Source organism: Euphorbia lathyris, chromosome 2, assembly GCF_963576675.1.
Source record: "Euphorbia lathyris chromosome 2, ddEupLath1.1, whole genome shotgun sequence".
NCBI classification, from domain to species: domain Eukaryota; kingdom Viridiplantae; phylum Streptophyta; class Magnoliopsida; order Malpighiales; family Euphorbiaceae; genus Euphorbia; species Euphorbia lathyris.
In genome coordinates this window covers 118,261,137-118,288,168 of record NC_088911.1, presented here as the reverse complement: position 1 = coordinate 118,288,168, position 27,032 = coordinate 118,261,137, and the positions used below count along the sequence as shown (strand labels likewise).

At 37.5% G+C, this 27,032-nt stretch overlaps 1 long non-coding RNA gene across 1 annotated transcript; it reads left to right on the top strand.

Moving 5' to 3' along the window:
• The first annotated feature begins 2,147 nt into the window (after positions 1-2,147).
• Positions 2,148-3,100, top strand: LOC136217846 (uncharacterized). The gene is made up of 3 exons (XR_010683554.1): positions 2,148-2,362; positions 2,566-2,639; positions 2,866-3,100. It is a non-coding gene; the product is annotated as an uncharacterized lncRNA (long non-coding RNA).
• Positions 3,101-27,032: the final 23,932 nt, after the last annotated feature.

Below are 27,032 nucleotides of genomic sequence, written 5' to 3'. Positions count from 1 at the left end.
TCCCAAAGTTTCATAGTGTGACTCATTAATTTGATTCCCCGATAGTTGGCACAATCTTGGACATCGACTTTGTTCTTATACAAAGGGATTAAGGTACTTTTCCTCCATTCTGATGGCATCTTATTGTTTCTCCAAATTTTGTTGAAGAACGTCGTCAACCATTCGATTCCTCTTTCTCCCAACCATCTCCAAATCTCAATAGGGATGCCATCAGGTCCTACTGCTTTCTTCAACTTCATCTTACTTAATGCCATTTTGACTTCACCCTTTTGAATTCTCCGCAGGCATTCATGATTTATCATATCGTGATGGATACTTATATCTCCAACATCTTGTTGGCGATCTCCATTAAATAAGTCATTAAAATAGGACCTCCATCGTTCCTTGATATCCTTATCTCCAACTAGGACTTTCTGGTCCACATCCTTCACACATTTAACTTTTCTGAGATCTCGCGTCTTCCTATCTCTCATCCGAGCAATTCTATATATGTCTCTTTCCCCTTCTTTCGTATCCAATCTTGTATACAGATCCCGATTCACCTTTGCTCTAGCATCTCGTATGACCTTCTTTACTTCCCTTTTAGCCTCTTTGTATTTTTCGTAGTTCTCGTCACTCCTACATTTCCCCAATAGTTTATAGGATTCTCTCTTACTCTTTACTGCTTGTCGTACTTCTTCTGTCCACCAAGATGTGTCCTTACCCGGTGGCATGCTACCTTTAGATTCCCCTAGAACTTCCTTCGCTACTTCCCTTATACTATGCTCCATCTTATTCCATATCGAATCTATATCTGAATCCATATTGCAAGTCCAAATATCTTTTTTGGTCATCTCATCCACAAATTTTTATTGATTCTCCCCTTGCAATTTCCACCACTTAATCTTAGTCTCTACTTGAGGTGTTTGTTTTCTTATACATTTCCTACTTCGAAAATCTAGCACCACTACTCTATGTTGGGTTGTCGTACTCTCACCAGGGATCACCTTACAATCAATATAACTCTTACTCCAAGCACTCCTTACTAAGAAGAGGTCAATTTGGCTCGCATTACCGCCACTCCGATAAGTCACTAAGTGGGATGTTCTCTTCATAAACCATGTGTTCATGATACTCAAGTCATAGGCTGATGCGAATTCCAAAATATCATTTCCTGCTTCATTCTTATCTCCAAAACCATACCCTCCATGAACACTCTCAAACCCATCTCGCCTAGAACCCACGTGTCCATTGAGATCACCCCCTAGTACCATTTTTTCATCCCTAGGAACCTGTTGCACCACTTCCTCTAAGTCATCCCAAAAAGCTTGTCTTATAGACACATCTAATCCTATTTGTGGCGCATATGCACTAATGACATTCACAACCTCATCCCCTATCACTAGCTTAACACTCATAATTCTATCGCTCTTCCTAGACACCGCTACTACCTCATCAATATACTCCCTATCAATAAGAATACCTACTCCATTTCTACCCTTATCCTTTCCTGAGTACCAAAGCTTATAACCCCAAGGAGCTATCTCTCTAGCCTTGGCTCCAACCCACTTGGTTTCTTGTAGGCATAATATATTTATTCTCCTCCTCTTCATAACATCTACGATTTCAGCTAATCTTCCTGTCAAAGAACCTATGTTCCATGTCCCAAAGCGTAACCTACTACCCTTACCCCTACCCCTACCATTACCGTGGACTAGCTTATTTACCCGCAACCCTTGCATATTTGACACCACCCCCGGGTCCTGGGGTGGCGCGCCGCTTCGGGGCGACGACCTAGCAACCCTTGCACATTTATCACTACACCCGGGTCTAGGAAGTGCAGCGCGTCGCTGAGTAGGGAACGCCCCAACGGTATTTATATTATGGTTCATGTCATAAGATGTGGCTAAGTTTTACGCTGGCCGCCACAAACCTACCGCAACCCTCCTCCTTTGTCCGGGCTTGAGACCGACTGTAAAGGCCACCAAGTGACCCTCACAGACGGAGTTGTTTTGCTAAGGTGTCAATTTATAAAATTTTAGTATTTTTAAATTGTTTTTATTAATGTTAAAACGTAAAAAAATATTTGAGATAAACTTAAACACCTTAAACCTAACTAAACCCAACTTCTCTTGAAAAACTGTTTGAGATAAACTTAAACACATTAATCTAACGATTTTTAATCGAGATTCGTCACAAAGACAACTTCTTGTACAGTTTATAGGGATAAGCACAGAGTTGGGAATTCAAATCAGGGCACTCGATATACTCATCGAGAGTTGGAACTGTCATTTGAGAATGAGAAGATTAGAGAGGAGTTGGAAAGGTTTGGGATATTCTTTTATCGGTTTCCTGAAGGAGAACCTGCTGCAAATGGTCTCAAGTAAGTTTCTGTTTTTCTGTTTCCTTTCTTTCTGTTTAGATGATGAACTTGGTTAATGGATACACTTCTTTTAATGAATTAATGCAGTTCGTATAACCATTTAAATTTTTTGAAGAAGCCAGATTGTAGATTAAATTACATGTTGAATTTTAAGATTGAAATTTGGAATTGAAAACTTTTTGAAGTAATTTATCTCTTTCAAGCTGCATAACTTTATTTCAGTTGGTTAGCTGCTATGGAGCATCTAATGGGCGAAGGAATGAAAAATACTAATCAGGTAGCAATTATTCATTACTTTCTACTCACTTAACAAAGAGTTATTGTATTTCAGTTCTTCTCCTAAACAATCACACTATAATTATAGAAATGGACAATACCTGTTTAGTGAGAGCTGAAAATGAAATCCACATTGTTTAGATTCATATTTGATTTTTGCACGCATGCTTTTCATGATACCATTTCCTTCAAGTTTGAAATGCAATCTACTGTATTAAATTCTCCAGACCCGCTTCAAACTTCCACTCTCCTCTCAATTCAAGCTGGGAGTGACATTAATTACTTATGATAGGCCAAGATTGAGGAGAACACAAAGTTAGTGCAGATAACAATGCTACTTTGACAGGCCTTTAGAGCATGCAAGAGAAGCTTTGGCATAAGATGACAACAAGAGGAACATGAATGTGATTTTTTTTAAACATAGTGCAGGGAATAAATATGAAAAAGCTGATATTTGGAACATTTCAGGTGATATAAAAGTATTTTTCTTTCATAAATTGGCTATTCTGTAGCTGTAGCTTTGAATCTTTAAGCCACTGTCTAGAATATTTTTTCATAAAAAACGAGTTCAGTTAGAATTTTATTATGATTTACAGACTTTAAATTACAATTTATCACTTTTCAACAAACAAACAATGAACTCCCTTATTTTTTTTTTTATCTAAATAAATGATTTTATAAGGGATTTTTTTAATAATTGTGAAACCTGTCAAACTAAATATTTTCAAACAATGGGCAAATTTAACGCCAGTTTTGAAGAATATTTTTGGGCATAATACTCATTTTAACCCCTAAATTAAAATTTCAAAATCAATTAGTATCTTAAACTATCAAAATCATCAGTTAAGTTCCTGAACTAAGCAAAAATTATCAATTGAGTCCTTGTGTTATTCTAAAATCAGAAATTATGACTATTTGACATGGACTGTAATGATCTTAGTGTGGTTCAAAATGGATTTGGGGAAGATGGTCTAAAACTGTTTAACCCGAATGATTTTCGATAAGAATTCAATTGATGATTTTTGCTTAGAATAAGAACTCAATTGATGATTTTTACTTAATTCAGGGACTTGATTGGTGATTTTGATAGTTTAAAGTCCTAATTGATTTCAAACTTTAGTTTCGGGATCCAAATGAATATTATGACATATTTTTGTTATGGACAAATTTGAGGAATTTTAACACAAAAATCAATATTCTATTTTATATATTCAAAATTATGTTATGAACATCTTCAATCTATTTTCAAACAATATTCACAAAACCATATTTTTATATATAAAAATAAATCAAAAAGAAAAAAAGGCAATATAATAATATATGATGCATCAAAATCAAAGCATCATCATTTGATGCATATGGTTTGATCTGTTGGAGATGTATAGGACAATTTCAAAATTTATAAATAAAGAATGATTGAGAATTCATATTTGTGTTGAGAAAAAAAAAAGTGTACTCATAATGTAGCTTTTGGAGAAAATTCTAAATAACATTAATAACATTAATTATTCATATATTTAGTTACACTATTTTAGCTTTATTTTTAAATAATATTTTATTATTGTTCCAAAATAAATTAACGGTGTAATGCAAGATAAATAAAAATATTATATCAATAGAGGTGCAAACCATATAGAGGGCGAGCCTTGGCGCAACGGTAAAACGTTGTTGTCGTGTGACCAGAGGTCACGGGTTCGAGTCCTAGGAGTGGCCTCTTGCCAATTAAATTGGCAAGGGAAGGCTTGCCCCCAATACACCCTTGTGGTGGGACCCCTCCACGGACCCTCGCTCAGCGGGGACGCGTAATGCGACCGGGCCGCCCTTTTTTTTTTAGAGGTGCAAACCATATGCGAAAGTGAATAATAGTCACTACTGTCGGCGGTGGATACACTTACGAACCAAAAAAAATATTATATCAATTTTATTAATAAAGATAAGAATGAGTTTATTTTTTCAAACATAAAGCTATTATTATTATTTTATTTTTTTAAAACATTGGATTATTAGGAGTTAATTTAATTTTTAAATTATAATTGGAGTAGATGCAGATAAAAATAGGTTTTTTATTTATTTCAAGTATCAAATTACTAAATCATATGGAATAATTTAGTATATCCATTTTATTAAATATACATAAAAAAAATACAAATGAATTTATTTGTTTTTCAAATTATAATTGAATTTAAGGTCAATTTGATCTCTAAACCACACTGCCAAGTTTAATTTAGTCTAAATTGAAGTTTAGATATTAATTCAGTTTTGAAGTTGGTAATATTTAACAAATTATCTCAAGTACAATCAATTTTAATATCTAAAAATTTATTCAATTTAGACTAATTTGTTAAATATTACAACAAAGATTATTCGATTATAGAAAATTCTACACAAGTCGAAAAATGACACAATAAGTGACATTTATATGTTTATAACTTTGATTAATATTTAATATCAAAATTATATTTATTTAATAGAGTAAAATCATGTAATCCGTGCATTGCACGGACCTAATTCTAGTTTTAGTACAGATTTTTGCAATTTTATTCGGTTACTTTTATCAAAATAGGGTAACTATTTTTTTTTTAAGAAAAAAAATAAGATAACTGTTTTTTTCAAGAAAAAAATAGAGTAATGGTTTAAATATAATAAAATAATAAAAAAATAGACTTTTGATATTCTAACTAATAAAAAATAAAGAAGTGATAAAAGCCAATAAAAGACTAGTATTAATTGTAAAATATATTTAATATGTAACTATTGGTGTAATTTCCTCAAATTTTTTAAGTCCAATTCAATTACTAATGTATTGGGCCTTTAAAGTTTAGCTAGCTTTAGGCCTTTTTCTTTTCCCATTTTGGTTAATATGTTTATTTATTTAAAAAAAAAGGATATATACTATAAAAACTTTAAACAAAAAAAAAATGGATAAGTAATTATATGGGTAATTAATTTATTAGTCCCTATATTTTGACAAAATACACTGTTTAGTCCCTGTATTTTCAAAAACACATGGTAAGATCCCTAACATTTTTCTCAGTGAACTATTTAGTCCCTAACATTTTCAAAATACAAGGACTAAACAATGTGTTTTGTCAAAATATAATAAATAACTCACTTCACACTATTAAAACTTTATAAAAAAAAACTTTATCAAAAAAACATATTTTTAATTATAATTATATATTTTAACTTTGTTTTTTTTTTCTTTTTTTCTTTTTAACACTTGAAATTGCCACATAGAAAGCGAACAAATATAATGTGACATGTAAAATAATCTTCATTGGCTATTAATTATTATCATATCGAATTAAATAATCAAGAGATATTGATTCCATTTAAATTTAGATAATATAATGTATGATTGAGCCAAAGAAAATCAATGATTCTCCTAACTCATTTAATGGCACGGTACAATATTGACTGGTTAGAAGAATGGAAATTTGAGGTAATAAAATACTCTTAAGTATCGCCAAAAAAAATATTAACTTGAAGAAGAATCCATAATTTTCTATAGGAAAAAGACTGGAAGAAATGCTAGAACTTCAAATTAAACATTGAAATTATCAATAAAAAATCGAAATCATATTCACAAATTTTAAGCTTCGGCTAAAACTTTTCTTTAATTATGCATAACAAATCCCTGTTAAAAAAAATTACTTGAATTACAATTTGATAAAACTCACTCTCAAAGTTTTTTCAAAAGGAAAAAAAACTCACTCTCAAAGCCACAACACTAGTAACTACTTACCCCTTTGAATCTTCTCCTTTATTTAATTTGCCTCGTCAAAAATTTGACAAACCATAAAGATGCATTGCTGAAATCAATTTCATAATAGTCCAGGATTAGAGAGTAGGTCGCACACCATCCAGATGATGTCGTTTTTGCAAATCTATTTGGAGAGCAAGAATTTTCTAAAACTATTCTTTTTTTATGTTATATACACCCGAAACAATAAACACATCCTCTATCAATCAAATCACAAATAACAATTATTAATTACAAAAAATCAAGTCCAAAATGAACTTTTAAGCTACATGGAAATTGACTATAAATGATTGGATGGGGCAACATATCAATTAATTCATACCATCCAGGTGGAAACCTTATGTATTACAATGATATCAAAACAATCGGAAAATTTTTCATTCTTGCCTTCATCAATAATAATAAAAAAAGTGATTCATACTATATCATAAACAAAATGCCTAACAAACAAAAATAAGTTCAATTTTTCCAGCACAAATGCTCATTTAAATCTTCAAGTACCATTCTACATATTTCTATTTCAAGACAAATCTAGTATGAACTATTGAAAATCAATCGAATCCTTCAAAAGTAGAAATTTACCAATCAAAATAATAGATTGGACGTCATCCACATCATCACCACTCGATTTCGATGTCGGGGTGAAAGACTTGATTAATCCCCGCAATGACTTTCGGCAGCCCCTATAGCACAGCAGCAAGATGGGCACTGGTCCCTCCAACCCAAAAGTTACCTTTGTCATCTGGAGGAGGCACAACAACAACATGCTAGTTAAAACGGTTTTATTAATGAAACCAAAAAGTTTAATAAATCAAGTTGAAGCTAACTAAATAATTATAAATTTACACACAAATAACCAAAATAGAAACAGTGAGCCAAAACAAAATATCCTCTCAGGAACTAGAGCCGTCATTCCTAGGGTTGCACAAAACTAACCAAAAAAGCGAAAAACCGATTTTCAAAACCGGACCTAAAAATAGGTTAACCGTAATTGTAGACTAGGTTACGGTTTTTTCATTTCAAAAACCGATGGTCAACTGAAACCAAAAAATAAACCGATAAGTAGAAATTTAATTATCAACATATAAATATACATATTTATATTTAATTTTTAAGTTAAAAATATTAAAATAACTTAAAATTTATTTGTTTTGGCGATTTTGTTAATTAAATTTGAAGTTCAATATTTGTATTTAATATTTAAATAATTATATATTTATTTTAAAGTGAATAATTATAGATTTAAAGTGATATTTGATACGAAAAGTCACTAATAGTTAACCGACGGAAATATGGATTAATCGACCGAGGTAATATGTTAACCGAAATATGATTAACCGAATTAAATGGACTGGTTAATAGTTTTTGTTAATGAAATGGTTAACTGACCATGTGCATTCCTAGTGCTTCCCTCTTCTTTAAATCCGATTACTTCATCTGCACTTCCATCATCCCTCGATCACTCCAAATATTCATAACTAACACATTTTCTTTAGCTACATACTTCAAATCAATTCTGAAAATGAAAGTCCAGAAAAAGGTCAACATATAATAATTCACGTCAACGTATTTTCCCTACAATCATAAATTCATAACTCTAGTTCACAATTAAGTGTTTACCGCATTTAACTACTAAACTGTTTTCATATTTCTTTTATTGGCATATCTATTTGTTTTATAGACAAATCTCTTCCCGTACTTGGGAGAACAAACTTCAAAATTGAAATCAGAGATTCCTAGTTTTATAAAAACAATAAGTGGGATTTAATTAATAATTAGATAAAAAAAAAGCATGAGCTTATACATGCTTAGTTGTAAAAGTGAAACATTGTGGATTTAGCTTGAACAATGTATGCAGAAATCCTATAATCACAAAACAAAGCTAGCAGCAAACGACAAATCATCATAACAACCTTTTGGTAGTAAAGAACAATCATAATTGTGCAAAAATCGCAATAAATTATGATTCTGCAAAACTATGTTAATGAAAATCATATTAATAAGTTTACATAATTCGTCAATGACTATTCAGTGAGCCCAGGGGTCAGGGAGCAGGACACAAACCACCTAGATGATATCATTTGTGCAAGTCTATTCGGAGAGCAAGAATTTTCTAAAATTATTCTTTCTTTGTTTTATACATCAGGAACAATAGACACATCCCCTGCCAATCAAAACACAGATAATGATTATTAATTACAAAAATCAAGTCCAAAATGAACTTTTAAGCTACTAGGAAATTTACTATAGATGATTGGATGGGGTAACATTTCAATTAATTCATGCTAGTCGGGTGAACCTTTTGCATTACATTGGTATCAAAACAACCAGAAAATCTTCCATTCTTGCCTTCATCAATAATAATAATAATAATAATAATAAAAAAAAAGTGATACATATATAATAAACAAAACACCTAACAAACAAAAATAATTTTGACTTTTACAGCACAAACAATAATTTAAATCTTCAGCTACCATTCTACAAATTTCTAGTTTAAGATAAATCCACTTAACTATACGTCCACCTTAATTCATAGTCTGGCAACTAATCACATTATATAAATACATTATTAATAGAATTATGAACTATTGAAAAGCAATGGAATCCTTCAAAACTATAAATTTACCAGTCAAAATAACAAAGCAATGGAATCCTTCAAAAGTAATAGATGATAAAGATAAATTTTCACCACCTGATTTTGATGTTAGAGTGATTGTTCTGATTCAAATTTCAACACGTCTACCATATCCCGATAAAAGACAATCAACGCTAAAATTATAATTTATGTGAATTCCAAATAAAACAATATGCAATAAGTACCTGGATGATAGCATTGAGAGAGGGAGTGAGGAGCACAACGAATGTGGAACCTGAAATTGCAAGAGAGTATATTTGTTTCAATGTGCAACAATTCTTATACCCAATGTGCAACAATTCTTTCAAATAATAACTTGGGAAAAGTACAAAAATAAACATTATCGTTACACTTGTTTTCAATCACAACCCTATGGTTTAAAAAATTTCAAAATAGTACTATGTACTTCAATCCGTTAGCAAACATAAGCATTCTTGTCAAATGGTGTGTTGAGCTAGCAATTTTGGTCAAATAGTCAATGGGGGTATTTTTTTACATTTTCTCCCTCTTCTTCCTTGTTCTTGTTCTCTCCTCTCTCGAGTGACCACGATCTGCAGTGAAGAATGTGAAGGTGTATTTGTTGAAAAAAGTGCAGAAAGTAAAAAAGAATACGGGGGAAGAAAGTGAAACATCTGGCTGCTGCCACCGGCAGAACAATGGAAGAAGATAAGAAGGTGAACATGTGTGATAGCGATGGATTTGAATCCTCGTACTCTGTTTTTCATTATTTCACACCATCTTATAAAATTTCAGGCTATTCGACACCTTCGATGTTTCCATCTTCATCTACTCGGAGTTTTTCTTTCAAGTCGCCGATGATGTTGTGTTTTCGGGGCATGCAAAAGGGACTACGAAATGGAGTTTTCTGAAGCGTAAAAATGGGAAGTATCAGAACATGCATATCTTTTATCTAAACTGAAATTGAACAGAAAAGAAGAATGGAGTCATGAAATTGAACATACATATATAATTGCAATTTAATTTTAGTGGGTAATTAGAAAAATCAGAAGGTTGAGAAAGTAGCAGAAGAAAAAGAAAAGGTGAGACTTAGGAAAACGATGGCAGAAGGCGGAGCTCCTACGATGGGACTGTTACGGTGGAGCTGCTATGGAGAAGGAGAGGCAAAACTACTTCGTCACGGCGAAGCTGCTATAGAAAAGGAGAGGCGAACTACTACAGAGAAGGATATGATGGAAAATGTCAAAAATACCCCCATTGACTATTTGACCAAAATTGCCAGCTCAGCACAAATAACGACGTTTGACAAGAATGCTTATGTTTGCTAACGGTTTGAAGTACATTGTACCATTTTGAAAAATTTTAAACCGCAAGGTTGTGATAGAAAATAGGTGTAACCACAAGGTTTATTTTTGTACTTTTCCCTAATAACGTATACCCAAAATTGCAAGGGAGTATAACTTATACCCAAAATTACAGTAACTTATACCCAATGTGCAGCAATTCTTTCAAGTAATTCAACCAATGTGGAAACTGAAATTGCAAGAGAGTATATCTGTCTCAATCACTATGACATTTCAGAAAAGCATTGAGAGAGGGAGTGAGGAGCAGAACGAAAAAGAGAAAACAACACAAAATCAGCAACCAGAAAAGAAACCCCTAAAATTGCAAATGAAAACGTAACAGTTAAATTACCTGACTGAAATCGACGAAGGGAATTAGGCAACTGATGTCGAGAGAGATGAAAGAAGAGTCGGAGGGAAGATTGAATGCATCCTGGAGAGAAGAGTCGGAGGGAGGAGACAAGATTGATGCAGAGGTGTGGTGGGGAGAAAAGGAGCAGATGAACATGAATGAAGACTTCGAACAAACAAATGATCATAACTTCACTTGCTTAGGCTTCCTCTTGGCTTTCTTCACTTAGAGCAGTTGTGTAATCCCGTCTTCCAACCTTCTTCACTAAACCAAGGCATATGGGGTATATGCACTCGATGCCTACAAAATGAACAAAGCATACGACTCGCCTAAGACAGACGAGGCATGCCTTTGAATATTACGCTTCTTTTTATCCCTCAGAAAGGGCTTACCTTTACTGAGTCTCCTCTGTGCTTGTCTAAATGTGAGAGATGAAAGGTTGAAGGAAGCTGCTTCAATGTAAATGGATCTAGGTTACCTTTCCAGCGTCGTCAATAATTCCTGCTTGACGAGAAGAAGACTAGACTGAAATCAGTATGCAATTTTTGTTTAGTGAAGGTAGAGGAAAAGGTAATTTTGCATTTGCATCGACTCCTACAAAAAGCTGATACAAATGATAAGTGTATTTATGTCAGTCCTATAAAAAGGGCTGTTGTAAATACATGGATGGTTTTTTGCATCGGCCATTAAGAAAGGGTCGATGCAAATAACTTAAGTATTTGCATCGGCCTCTGTTAAGAGACCGATGTAAAAAGATAAATGGGCTTTTGCATCGGCCCTTAAGAAGGGGCCGATGCAAATAGCAAATGTATTTGCGTCAGTCCCTACTAAAGGGCCGACGCAAATATTGTACCTAATGACAATTGCATCGGCCCCTAGTAAAGGACCGATACAAATGCGTTATTTGCATCGCGTGTTAAAAAGGACCGATGCAAATACAACGATACAAATGAACGTTTTTCTACTAGTGATATGTTGTGCCCATATAATTTGGGGTTTTAACCCCATAATACCACTATATAATAGTAAGAACTGAAAGTAGTTAAAATAACACGAAGTGTAGCTTGAAGGTCTCCTTCCTGAACACAAAATAACAATATAATTATCACAATCTTCAACTAATTTCAAAGAACAATGTTATTATCATAATATATGAAGGGCATGTCTTCACAACTTAAAAGGCATTTTAATTTTATTGTGAAACTCATAGAAGACAATAAGAGAAACAAAGAGCATTGTATTGTGTTAGCAACTTATAAATTAGATATGAAATTGAATATGTTTTTCATTAAAAAGTGAACTGTAAATTGTCCCAAAATCTTCAATCAAATTTTAGAAAACGCTAGTCAAGAAATTAATCAGACATACAAACCACACAGAGCATGAAATGTGATCTTAGGCCTTTACATCATTTGCTTGATCATTTACCAAATTACCTATATTAGCAATAGCACGACAGTTTCTGCCAAATGTAAAAGGTGAAATTAGTCACAAACATGTGATGATGAAAGATTTCCCTAACACATAAATATTGAAAAATTCATTAAACCCCACATCAAGTACAAGTTGTTCAGATACAGGAAGAACTCTTGTGCATCCAAACTATGAGAATGTAGCCGTTGTAGGGAAGACGAACGTTTGATTATCAAACAAAATTTCAACATGGTCTCAAGATTGAACCCACACAAAACAAAAATAAAATAAAAAGACCCAATTCGACATGCTCAAAACCACATAATCCAAGTATAAACGAAAGGAATAAAAATTAAAAACATATTAAGCCAGGAAAAAAATCTTTAAAAAAATAAAAGATGAGTACCCTCCCTCAATATCACCCACCCCCCAATATAAATAACATACCCACCCAATCTGCCACATTAGCTGAACCCCAACCTTCCACACTATTGCCTGAAATTCAAGACAACAACCCACCTAACCTCCTGATCCCTCAATCTACCCCGACTCACCATAAATAGACAAACCTGACCCTGACCCCTGAACCCTAAACAACCTCAACCAGTTCCCACCCGAGATAAAGCCAAACTCAACTGAAATATTACCTCTCCCTACACCTGACCCATAAACCCTCACTCCCCCTCCTTCTCCTATGTCCGAGGCATCTGACCTATTTCGGTAAAGCCAACAAATCCCTAGAATGGCGATGTTTGATAAAATCATAGCACTACTTGATAATAAGACATGGGATCTTGTTCCTCAGTACAAGAATCACAATATTATTGTTAGGCATGAAATTGACTAAGTTTAACATAGTATTTATAAGGGAATTTGGGTGTTTTTTATGTCATTTGGTAAGAAATAAAGGCTAATGACTGTCCTTGTGCAGATAAGCAAGGATAAATGCTAAACTCGCTGGAAACAGCTTGTTTCGCTAACGCCAAAGAGGAGTGGAGCCTTACTTGTATCCAGCGGTCAAACGCCGAATTATCCAATGACGGACAACGACAGATCAGAAGTGGCAGAGGTAGAGGCAGAGCGGCAGGTGACAGTGTGTTACGATGGGATTTCTAAAAGTAGCAAGATGACATGAAGTATCACCCCCTTGAGTGTTCAAGGGTTAATGGATTTGTAATCATTTCTTTTTATTTCAGTTGTAGTATTTTTAGTTGACTTTTCTGTTGAAAGGGTACGAAAGTTGTACCGATTTTGGCCCCTGTCTTTCCCTTTAAGTAGGTGAAGCAGTGGAAAGATAGAAAGTTCGGATTTTTAGTTTTTTCTTTAGACAAGTAGAATAGTAGAAAAAGAAGAAAAAGGAGAGCTCCCATGGAGTCTCAAGCTGTACCAAGAACTACCGACTGCTCACTACTCGATATGAGTGAGTAGTCCATTTTGAATGGGCACGGCCAGGCCGACCCGGTTATGTAAGTTTTACAATCGTTCTTAATGAATAGTTAGTATTTCGCCAATGTTGTGATTAATGAGGCTTTAACTTTCATGCCTAGGCATTTATTTATGTGTTAGATGGATGATAGGACACTGCTTTCATCTTCATTGATATCTCTATTAATCACACAACCTTGAAGGTGACCAGTTAGATGGTTGTGTCAAGGGTTTTCTTAACCAGAAATGTAGTTTTGTTCTTAATGCTAGAAAGAACGTATCTTTAGGACGCTAGAGGTGCTAGTAAGTCTTAGGAGTTTGAGAACACACGAAAGTTGACTCAAACTCACTTCAAAACTGATACTTTGGCTTCATTGGCATTATCTTCTATTCTATGTGAATGTTGTATGACGAAGCACTACCTGTTCGGCCGTGTCGAGCCTGTTCTATTCTCTAAATCATTACAAAGCTATCTTATTTCTTACTGCATAAGCCTTTTTACATCTCATTAAACCAACATCACACAATCAACTTTAAGGAACAATGCTTGTTACCCACACACACGCTGTTTAGCAACAATTTCTGTTGTGCATTTGAATCTCAATCCCTATGGAGACGATACTCAACTTATCACTTTATTACTTGTATCTAGTGCACTTGCTAGAGTCTAATCTGAGGACAACAAGTTTTTGGCGCCGTTGCCGGGGATTGAAAGCAACAAATCTATCTGAAATTTCTGTGAAACAGGGTGTTTTTAATCCGTTTGCTTAGGCGTGCAGGAAACAAAGAAGCTATTAACCTGTTTATGCGCAGAGTTGGACCTCCTATTTTTTCCTATCGATCTCGAATTAGAGAGGACGTGTAGACGAAACAGAGCGGGAGCTCGACGTGCTAGTCAGAGAGAAAGGCAAAGAGAGAGAAGAATGGCTGGAAGGGAAGGCCCAGAATAGCCAGTTCCACCAAACCAAGAAGAAGGAGAAAATAATAACCCTCCTGTTATGAGAATCAGAGGCTACTCGAGGCCAACCACCGAGGGACATTCATCATGTATCGTGTTACCCAACGAGGGGAACAACATGTTCGAGGTGAAGGGGTCCATGATTCAGATGATCCAGGCCTCAGTGCAATTTAATGGGTTTCAATCTGAAGATCCAAATGGGCATATTCAAGAATTCATCACGTTGTGCAACACATTTAGATCGAACAGAGGTGTCTCTGACGACGTAATCAGACTGAAGTTGTTTCCTTTTTCCCTGAGAGATAAAGCAAAAACTTGGCTGCGAAATTTACAGCCGGGAACAATCACGAGTTGGGAAGAGATGGCACGAGCTTTCCTTATGAAATACTTCCCACCTCGACAAGCAATCAAACTAAGAAATGAAGTGTCATGCTTCATACAAGACGAAGACGAGTCGCTGGCAGAAGCATGGGAAAGGTACAAGGAGCTGCTAAGAAGAGTGCCAAATCATGGTATCCCTATGTGGATGCAGATGCAGAACTTTTACAATGGCGCAACCAACATTTACAAAATCCAGATTGAATCTATCGCGAATGGTAACCCAGAAGATCTAGAGCCACAAGCTTTATATGACCTCATAGAGAAAGTAGTAAGCACAAGCTACAACTGGCACTCCGCCAGAAATGAAGGGAAAAGGATAGGAAACGAAGATGTTGTGGCAAAACTGAGTAGCCAAGTAGAACAGCTTACTCGACAGCTGGGAAAGATAAATGTTTCGTCCATTCATAATGAACCACCATTCAATGACATTTGTGATTTTTACGGAGGAGCCCATTTCAACATAAATTGTCCCGGAGATAAGTCAGGAAAGGGCAAACAAAGGCTGAATGTGACTACGCAGGGTATAATCAAAGGAACTGGCCTAACCGTTATTCTAACACGTACAACTCTGAAACCAGGAACCATCCAAATTTTGGATGGACAGGCCAACCAGACCAGCTGGGACAACCACGGTATCAAGATCAGCCGAGGTATCAACAACAGCAAGGAGGACATTACCAAAGACAGACTCAGCAGCAATACAAGCAACCTGTGCCACAAAAGGAAGATGTTGAACCAGATATGAAAACAATGATGATGCAATTCATGAAACAGACGCAGGCGTCGATCAAGAATCTGGAGACACAAGTTCACCAGATAGCCGCATCCACATCAAAAGGAAAGGGAATAATGCCAAGCAACACAGAGCCAAATCTTAAAGGCGACGTCATGGCAATCACCCTAAGGTCTGGTAAGGAAACTCAACCAGTTGTTTTGTCTGATAAGAATGCTGAGTGTGCAGGAACGTCCAAAGAAGCTGAAGGGGAATAGGAACAGGCTGTTCCTAGTAATGAAGAAATAAGGAAGGCTAACCAAGCAAGTAAGCCAGGTCAAGAGGAGGAGGAAAGAGCGTATAAATCACTACCGTATGTTCCACCTGTGCCGTATCCTACGCGTCTAATCAACAAGAAGTTGGAAGAGCAGAATTCGAAGGTTTTGGATACCTTAAGGAAGTTACACATCAACATTCCTTTTGTGGAAGCACTGGCACAGATGCCGACATACGCCAAATTCCTCAAAGACATCCTATCAAACAAAAAGAAACTGGAGAACATCTCCATGATTCAACTCAACAGAGACTGTTCGTCAATACTCCAAAACAAGCAGCAGCTGCCCAAGAAGCTAAAAGATCCAGGGAGTTTTTCGATTCCTTGTTCTATTGGAAAACTAAATATTGAAAATGCACTGTGTGATTTAGGGGCTAGCATAAATCTCATGCCATATTCTGTATATGAAAAACTTGGACTAGGAGAACCCCAACCTACTCGAATGTTTATTCAATTAGCTGATCGTTCAGTATGCTATCCTAGGGGGGTTGTGGAAGATGTGCTAGTCAAAGTAGGGAAATTTATTTTGCCCGTTGATTTCATTATAATGGACATAGATGAAGACTTGCATGTTCCTATCATCCTAGGTAGACCATTCTTAGCCACTAGAAAGGCATTGATAGACGTAGGTGAGGGACAATTATTTTTAAGGATTAATGGGGAAGAAGTCATCTTTAAGATGAACGATGCAATGAGACGTGCAAATAATAATGATGACACATGTTGTTTCTTGGATGATTTATAAAGTCTTTCTACTTTGCAGGAACAGGACACTTTAGAAACTTTATTGGGAGAAGAGGTGAACATATGCGAAGAAACAGCCTGTTCCATTGAATCCAGCTTACCGGCACCTCCTTTCGATCCTACCGTTCCTACTCATCAAGAACCACCAGAGATACCAACTGTGCCGGTGACTAAACCGGAATTGAAACCATTGCCTGCACACCTCGAGTATGCATTCCTCGAACCACCCAGTGGAAGTCCGATCATCATATCATCAAAATTAACTCTTGATCAAAAGGCGCAACTCATGGCGGTCTTACGAAGAAACAAGAATGCAATCGCATGGAAAATTGATGACATCAAAGGAATTAGCCCAGCAGTCTGTGTTCACAGAATCTTGATGGAAAAGGACCACAAACCGACTGTTCAACCGCAACAAAGGCTAAATCCCCACATGAAGGAGGTTGTGAGAAAAGAAGTGTTAAAGCTTCTCGATGCTGGCATTATTTACCCAATATCTGATAGTGTGTGGACAAGCCCTGTTCATGTTGTGCCAAAGAAGGGAGGAACGACAGTAGTCCTCAACGAGAAAGATGAGTTGGTTCCCACAAGAACGATCACAGGGTGGAGAGTTTGTGTTGATTACAGAAAGCTAAATGAAGCAACGAGGAAGGATCATTTCCCTTTGCCCTTCATTGATCAGATGCTAGAGCGTTTAGCGGGATATGCTTTCTACTGCTTTCTCGATGGTTACTCAGGATACAATCAGATCGCAATTCATTGCGAGGACCAGGAGAAAACAACATTCACATGTCCATATGGGACTTATGCTTACAGAAGAATGCCGTTCGGGCTGTGCAATGCTCCTGCCACTTTTCAGCGATGCATGATGTCTATTTTTTATGACATGGTGGAGCGAACCATTGAAATATTCATGGATGACTTCTCGGTTTATGGAAACTCTTTTGATAGTTGTCTAAACAACCTCGAAGCTGTTCTTGTGCGATGCAAGGAAACTAACTTGGTCTTAAATTGGGAGAAATGCCACTTCATGGTCACGGGAGGAATTGTCCTTGGGCATAAAATTTCAAAAAGAGGGATGGAAGTGGATAAAGCTAAAGTAGAGGTGATAGAAAAGCTTGCTGTGCCCACCAATGTAAAGGATGTGGGAAGTTTTTTGGGGCACGCAGGGTTTTACCGAAGATTCATCAAGGATTTTTCAAAGATTGCACTTCCTTTGTCGGCTTTACTTCATAAGGAAGTCGAATTCTCTTTTGACGCAAACTGTGTGCAGGCATTTGAACTCTTGAAGAGCAAGCTGATCAACTCGCCAATACTAGCGGGACCAGACTAGGAGCACCCTTTTGAAATGATGTGCGACGCAAGCGAAACTTGTGTGGGAGCTATCCTTGGACAAAGGATTGAGAAGAAGTTCTGACCCATTTACTATGCAAGCAAAACATTAAATGAGGCCCAACAAAACTACACAACTACCGAGAAAGAACTTCTTGCAGTTGTGTACGTGATAGCGCGGTGCCTAGTGGTAGAGTTTCTTACGACGAAATATATATGTTATGAGTGCGGACTCTATATCTATGGATGTGATCTTTATAAATTGTTCTTAACTCTACTAGACGCTACGACTACTTAGGGGCAAGTGTACCCCGTCGTATCAAGTAATAATCCGGTTAAGATCGGCTATCGAATCCACGGGATTTATAACTGCAAGTATTAGACGACTCGATTTTATACGTTATCTAAGCGGTGAATACTTTGAGTTGGTGTGAGACACAACTAGAAACTACTCCTAACCTATTGGTGACACAGATTTATGTAATGGAAAACTCCACGGAGTGATATGGGTGACGATAAGTTATAAATATAATATACAATAACTCCGAATATATTCGGTTGACGATTTACTCTTGCAAAGACGACTACGTGTAGTTCGACCAACCCGTGAAGTACTTAGACCATGTGGTTCCTAGTCAAGGCGTGTCTAATGCTGGGGATCAGAAACTAGGGCCCGTAAGTTCTGTGGCTTGTCAATTCCTACGGTTTCCGGTTTGTCACTTCCGGTAAGGCAACGCCTATATGAATCCCTAAAGGTAGCCCGAATGGCGTCGAAAATCGCGTTCCCCTACACAATAGTCAATTATGAGTATCAAAACAAGCAATAAACATCAACACGTATATAGAAACGGAAATTGCAAATCATAAATTATAAATATGGAGGATAAAAATATAGAATACAACCAAGCCTAGTACATAGGATGAGATCAAGCTAATTAGCAAGTAAAAAAGGAAGAATCGGCCCTCGAGACTAATTAACCGGACTCAAGGCCGTCTCTTAGGACTTGGAGGTGGAACTCTCGAGCTTGGTGAACGAAGGTGGAACGGAACTTCGAGGAAATGACGGATCAAATGAACAAGCTCTCGAGGTGGTAGAGTTTTATTACATAAAACTGAATCTAAAACAACAAGAATTCTATCAAAAGAAATAAGATGTAGCTATGTACAAGGTGTCAAGAGATATCTAATTGAGTGCTAGTCACTCTTATTTATACATCAAGCTAGGGGCAAAAATGTAACTTCACAAGGTGTAAGTATGGAGCACCATCATTAAGTGCAGAAATCCCATAATACGCCCCGCGTATGGTGAGGCACGCCCCGCGTATATGCCCATTCCGTCAGAAATCTCCTGCATGTGGACCAATTCTATGTCTTGTTGTCTCAAACACGCCCTGCGTAGCTGAAGTACGCCCCGCGTAAATGAGTTTCTGAGATTTTATAGCTTGAATTGGAGCTTTTACGCCGTGCGTAAAAGATGATACGCCCCGCGTATGGAGAGTTGACTCCGGGAGACAATGCAGTCTGACTTTCAGGATTAGGCCAATTATTTCCGACATGTGTCATACGCCCCGCGTAGGGTGAGTCAATTCCACATGGTGTCTGCGGATAAGGCAATTATTGCTGACACCATATTTTACGCCCCACGTATTTGAGTAGATTTTTGCTCCTTGCTCGTACCTGAAATACAAATCTTAAGAGCCGAGTTAGCTTGACGTTTTTATTTCCTAAACTAATCAAAAACACGGAAAATTAACTGAAAGTACGAAATTTATTCTTATTTCTTTATTTTATTAAAACGCTTTATTTTTGTAATCAAACTTATTTATTTCTTCTAAAATTAAACCGTAAATCACGCTAAAAGATAGGGACAAAATGCCCCTATCAAACCTCCTCGGACTTTAAAGTTTTACTTGTCCTCAAGTAAAAGAAATCGAAAGACAAGGGATTGAGATAATTGAGAAACAAACCGAAGGTTGGTTTTACTAAGTGCGTGATTTCAAAGTTACGGTTTTATGCAAAGGTTTCGGTAAGTACCTACGCAAGCAGTTGAGTACAAAAACTTATTTGAGACCTCCATGATTAAGTTTAATAGGCGATATTAACGGGAGCCGATCATCTTTTGAGAACTCGGTAGTACCTCACCAAGGAATTTCACTCTTACGCTCAATTTTTTGGTGGGTCGGTGTTTTCGCACTCTTCCTTGCACTTACTCAAGATCATGTTGAATTTGCATTTTCATCCGGGTTTTTCCTCCTATAACATGGTTAGGCAACATTAAAAATGAACCCGAAGGGGGGTTGTAATGTGGGTGGCTTTTTAGTGGTTAGTTTAAAGAGACTCAAGTTCCAAAATACCGTTTTGTGATTGCACCGTGTTTTTATTTATTTCGGCCTTGGCGATTTTTACAAAATATACTTCAAAATTGCTCGGGTGGAGCTTGAGAATGTCTTTTTATTTTTATTGTATCCTTTGTTTTGATAGAGGCACAAAAACAATATTTTGAAGGCTTATGGTGCTCGTTTGTTAAGGCCGTGACTTTTTTCAAGTGATTTGGGTGCAAATTGATTTTGTCGGTATTCGAACAAGAGGAAAAAGGGTTAAATGTTAAAAAGGGTATTACAAAAAAATTGGTTAATAGGCTCGAAGGGGTTTCCTAATGTTTAGTGAAAACGAGAAAAATAAATTAAGAAAAATTAGCCTAAGTGGGTTCGGTTTATCATCTATTGCCTTTTTACCAAAAATAAGTGTACTTAACCCGGTATTGGATGCAAATTCTATGAGTCGAGTGAAGTCAAAGCTCTCGAAAAATTGTGAAAGAATTAGAGTTCTCGTACGAACTCTTTTAGGCTCAAAAATACCTCACAAAGATTCGGGTTTAAATTGTGTACTATCAAGTCTTCGCTAAATTCTCAACTATCCCGTTTTTATTGCCTTTTCAAAGTTCATTATGGAGATAAGATTTGGGTTAAGACTCAATGCCTTAGTTTAGTACTAACCTAAGCTTTGCACAAATTCCCTAATTTCAAAACCAAGACTAAAATCCCTTAATTAGGTCATCCCCTTGTATCGACGTCTTTTATTTTTGATGACAAATAACGGAACTTTAATTAATTTCCGAAGGAGGGATAGCGTGTCGGGAAAAATTAGAAGAGTCAATAAATTAGTTTAATTATTTTGTTGTTTATTTTATTTTTATTTTTGTTTTTGTTAGTGCAAACCAAACTAAAAGTGCGGGGTTGCACGTCCCTCCGCGTTATTAAAATGACGCCTATTCCAAGGGCGTCGCAAAAAGAAAACAAAACAAAAACAAAAATAAAGAATGAGCTGAAAAATGGACCCTTAAGGTCAGATCCTACGCGAGGCGTATCCCTGGGGGCGTCCCACGTAGAAGAGGCTTTTTAAGTGCACCGGGACCAGAGACTCAGATACGCGGGGCGCACGTAAAGGGACGTCCCGCGTGTTCCGAGCTTTGAGCCATCTTATTATGGAAAAGGTGGAGCACGCGGGGTGTAACAGGGATACGCCCCGCGTGAATGTTATTAACTCATGCAAAAACAGAAATAACAAGCACGGTGCGCGGGGTGTATAGGTGTGTACGCCCCGCGTGGCTTATTCTCCTTTGGATAAAGTGGGATTTTTTTATTTTAAAAGAAATGACATGCGGAAAATAAAAGTTGGGAAAGAAAACTCCCTTATTCGAGCTTGGGTTGCCTCCCAAGAAGCGCTACGTTATAGTCGGTGAGCTCGACTTAGCATTTCCTCTTAGGTGTATGCTTCCATTCGCGTTAGAAATGCAAATTCTTGAATAAACAATCCGTACCTACAAAACGGATTGTTAGCTTCAAAAGAATTTAACAAAAACCAAAAACTATATTTACAGAAATTATTGAAGAGTTTCGTTTGCTCCCTTTTTTACTCCTTTGGTAGTTCAAAAAGAGTGAAATATTCCGAGGTAGAAGGAACCTCAAACTCTTCTAGCTTTGGATTTATTTCCATGGGCCCGCACACAACCGGCTTATCGATTAGGATTTCCGGCTCCTCGTAGTTGAGACATCCTACATGACTTAGGGACTCCTCTTGAGAGGGCTCAATTAACTCGACCCCTACAATTTGACCACCTGGATTGGCGTCTCAAATTGATTCGTCCGCGGTTGAATCAATACGAGACATCAATCTAGTGATTTGATTTCCCAAATCCCTGCAATATGCCTCATTGTTAGATAATCTCACTTGAATATCTTTAAGGATAGAGATTACCACATCAAATTGCGAGGGAGATTGTTGGTGCGAACATTCGTCATCCATGAGATCGTCCCACAGATGACAACTATGATACCATAGAGAAGATTATTAGTATGAAACAAAATAAATTATTCACAAAAAGAAAGTAATATGTACAAATGCTTAGACTAACAATAAAACGTTTTTGTCTAATATTGCAAGAAATTATAAATCCCCGGCAACGGCGCCAAAAACTTGATAGCGCGACGCCTAGTGGTAGAGTTTCTTACGACGAAATATATATGTTATGAGTGCGGACTCTATATCTATGGATGTGATCTTTATAAATTGCTCTTAACTCTACTAGACGCTACGACTACTTAGGGGCAAGTGTACCCCGTCGTATCAAGTAATAATCCGGTTAAGACCGGGTATCGAATCCACGGGATTTATAACTGCAAGTATTAGACGACTCGGTTTTATACGTTATCTAAGCAGTGAATACTTTGAGTTGGTGTGAGACACAACTACAAACTACTCCTAACCTATTGGTGACTCAGATTTATGTAATGGAAAACTCCACGGAGTGATATGGGTGACGATAAGTTATAAATATAATATGCAATAACTCCGAATATATTCGGTTGACGATTTACTCTTGCAAAGACGACTACGTGTAGTTCGACCAACCCGTGAAGTACTTAGACCACGTGGTTCCTAGTCAAGGCGTGTCTAATGCTGGGGATCAGAAACTAGGGCCCGTAAGTTCCGTGGCTTGTCAATTCCTACGGTTTCCGGTTTGTCACTTCCGGTAAGGCAACGCCTATATGAATCCCTAAAGGTAGCCCGAATGGCGTCAGAAATCGTGTTCCCCTACACAATAGTCAATTATGAGTATCAAAACAAGTAATAAACATCAACACGTATATAGAAACGGAAATTGAAAATCATAAATTATAAATATGGAGGATAAAAATATAGAATACAACCAAGCCTAGTACATAGGATGAGATCAAGCTAATTAGCAAGTAAAAAGGGAAGAATCGGCCCTCGGGACTAGCTAACCGGACTCAAGGCCGTCTCTTAGGACTTGGAGGTGGAACTCTCGAGCTTGGTGAACGAAGGTGGAACGGAACTTCGAGGAAATGACGGATCAAATGAACAAGCTCTCGAGGTGGTAGAGTTTTATTACATAAAACTGAATCTAAAACAACAAGAATTCTATCAAAAGAAATAAGATGTAGCTATTTACAAGGTGTCAAGAGATATCTAATTGAGTGCTAGTCACTCTTATTTATACATCAAGCTAGGGGCAAAAATGTAACTTCACAAGGTGTAAGTATGGAGCACCATCATTGAGTGCAGAAATCCCATAATACGCCCCGCGTATGGTGAGGCACGCCCCGCGTATATGCCCATTCCGTCAGAAATCTCCTGCATGTGGACCAATTCTATGTCTTGTTGTCTCAAACACGCCCTGCGTAGCTGAAGTACGCCCCGTGTAAATGAGTTTCTGAGATTTTATAGCTTGAATTGGAGCTTTTACGCCGTGCGTAAAAGATGATACGCCCCGCGTATGCTGATTCAATTCCACATGGTGTCTGCGGATAAGGCAATTATTGCTGACACCATGTTTTACGCCCCGCGTATTTGAGTAGATTTTTGATCATTGCTCGTACCTGAAATACAAATCTTAAGAGCCGAGTTAGCTTGACGTTTTCATTTCCTAAACTAATCAAAAATACGGAAAATTAACTAAAAGTACGAAATTTATTATTATTTCTTTATTTTATTAAAACGCTTTATTTTTGTAATTAAACTTATTTATTTCTTCTAAAATTAAACCGTAAATCACGCTAAAAGATAGGGACGAAATGCCCCTATCAGTACGCCTTCGACAAATTCAGACCTTACTTAGTGCTTTCCAAGGTCGTTGTTCACACAAACCACGCAGCGTTGCGATACTTGTTCGCTAAAAGGATGGTAAGCCGAGGCTGATCCGATGGTTATTATTGCTTCAAGAGTTTGATTTGGAAATAAAGGATAAAAAGGGAACGGAAAATGTCGCAGCTGATCATTTGTCAAGAATTGATCACCAAGGCAGTCAGGAACAACCAGAGATTGTTGAGAGGTTTCCTGACGAGCATCTATATGCTGCACAGTCTGCGCCATGGTTCGCCGATATAGCTAATTACCTTGCAACTTCGCTCAAGCCACACAACCTGTCCACAAATCAAAGAAGGAAGTTTTTCTCTGAAATCAAATATTACTTTTGGGATGACCCTTATCTTTTCAGGTTGTTCGCGGACCAAATCATTCGAAGATGTATATCACACGAAGAAGGACAGGATGTTCTAAGCCATTGTCATGACCGTGAAGCTGGAGGACACCATAGCGCTAGCAGAACTGCGGCTAAGGTTCTTCAATCAGGTTTTTTCTGGCCAACACTCTTTAAAGATGCCCATCTGTTCGTTAGCACTTGTAATGAGTGCCAGCGAACAGGCAACATCTCGGCTCGAAATGCTATGCCCCTCAACAACATAGTTGTGTGCGAAATTTTCGACATCTGGGGCATAGATTTTATAGGACCATTCCCTACATCCTTAGGAAATAAATACATCTTAGTGGTTGTAGATTATGTGAGAAAATGGGTCGAAGCAATGGCTAGCCCCACCAATGACGCCCGTGTGGTAGTAAAATTCCTAAAAAGGCTGTTTGCCAGATTCGGTGTCCCGCGAGCGATCATCAGTGATCAAGGGACCCACTTCTGTAATGCGAAATTTGAAAAATTAATGGGGAAACTTGGAGTCTCCCACAGGGTAGCCACACCATACCATCCACAAACCAGTGGACATGTGGAGATCTCCAATAGGGAAATAAAACGAATTTTGGAGAAAACTGTAGGCAACTCTCAGAGGGATTGGGCAAACAAGCTCGATGATGCTCTATGGGCATATCGCACAGCTTATAAAACACCAATTGGAATGTCTCCGTTTCGTTTGTTGTACGGGAAATCTTGTCACCTACCGGTGGAAATGGAACACCGGGCATTTTGGGCGTTAACATTTTTAAATTTTGAGACGCAGGCTTTTGGTGAACAGAGAAGTTTGCAACTGAGCGAAATGGAGGAATTTAGACTGTTCTCATATGAGAATGCGGTGAATTACAAAATCAAGACTAAGCTGTGGCATGATAGAAAACTCCAGGTAAAAACGTTCCATGAAGGTCAGAGAGTCCTCCTGTACAACTCAAGACTCAGGTTGTTTCCTGGGAAGCTAAAGTCAAGATGGACGGGACCTTATACGGTGCACAAGGTGTTTAGTCATGGAGCAGTTGAAATTGGCAGGGAAGGTCAGGAACCGTTCAAAGTGAACGGATAGAGATTAAAGCCATATTTAGAGAACGATCACACAAGGGAGATCGATACTGTTCATTTCCAAGACCCCCCGAGTCAGTAAAAGCACGAGAACAGGGTGTCCGCTACAAACACCAATTGTAGCACGAGTAACTTTGCATTTTATTTATTTTAATTTTGTGTCAAATGTGTTGAATTTTGCTTCTTGGTGAATATCTTCTAGCCAGGCACAATTGTAAAACCCAAAATTCATTTCAATGGGTGTGGTAGTACAATTGTACCTGTTTAGTAGGGATGGATTTTATCATGGAGACTAGGGCGGTAGAAAAAAATTAACTGAGGGTAAAAAGGTGGAAACATCCACTCCTATACCCATAGGCACTCATACCACCTGTTTTCTCCTCGATAAGATCGAACGGTTAGGGGGCAATAAATTCTAAATTCAAATCATGACCGTTCATCGCCCCTCATTCTAATTCGAATATACGCGCCTTTAGGCCAATCTGTCCAGGTGGCGAACATCGATTCGATCTCATAATGATAGATTGGCGAAAAGACGTATCTTCTTCCCTACTTAAAGAAGCTCTATCTCGAGACGGTCCGACATTCACCATACTTCTTTCTTTTCTTTGATATTTCTTTTCACCAAGGCAGCTCATACTTTGCGCCCTGTACCACTGGGAAACCTTACTTAAAAAAGAGAACGACATGAGAACCTGTGGCTCGGGCAAACACGTTAAAATTGAGGGATCCTCCAAGAAAGAAAGAGCGAAAGCAAAGATGGTTGAGACAAGCACTGTAGCTTTTGTCCCAGACGAAAAGCTGGTCAAGAAACTCGCCCAGTTTAAAGACACAACTGTACAAGCTTACTATGAAGAGTTAGCAAAACTTCAGTTCGAACCCATCCGAACAGTTTGTTGGGAAACCCTAAGGCGGCTGAAGCTCGAAGATCGTGTGCGCACTCTAATGAAGGCAGTACACTTTGAATGTTTCTTTGAAATGACGGAACCTGCCTATCGGGAACTAACACTCGAGTTCTTGGCCACTTTTAAGCACAACGTGGAGATCACCGATCCTGAGGAAGAGGGAAAGTTCAGTTTTCGACTCATGGGTCACTCCCAGCGGCCGTCGCTCAACCTATTCAATCAAATGTTGGGTGCTACAGATGATGACGATCTAGAATCCGAGAGCTATAAAAAGGCATTCACCACCACGCCTGATGTTTTTGACCCCGTGGCTTTCTGGGACTCACTTTCGGGACAGAAACATTACGACGGTAGTTCGTCCAAGGCGTCCAATATCGATGATTATACCGTTCGGTATTTGCATAAGTTGATCTCCGGCACGATCTTCGCCCGGGAAAACCAAGCCACCATGCCACATGCAGATCTCACCGCGTTGTGGAGTATGGCAGTTGGACCGAGAATGAATTTGGGGTTCTGGTTCGGAGAATACATCAGCGCTT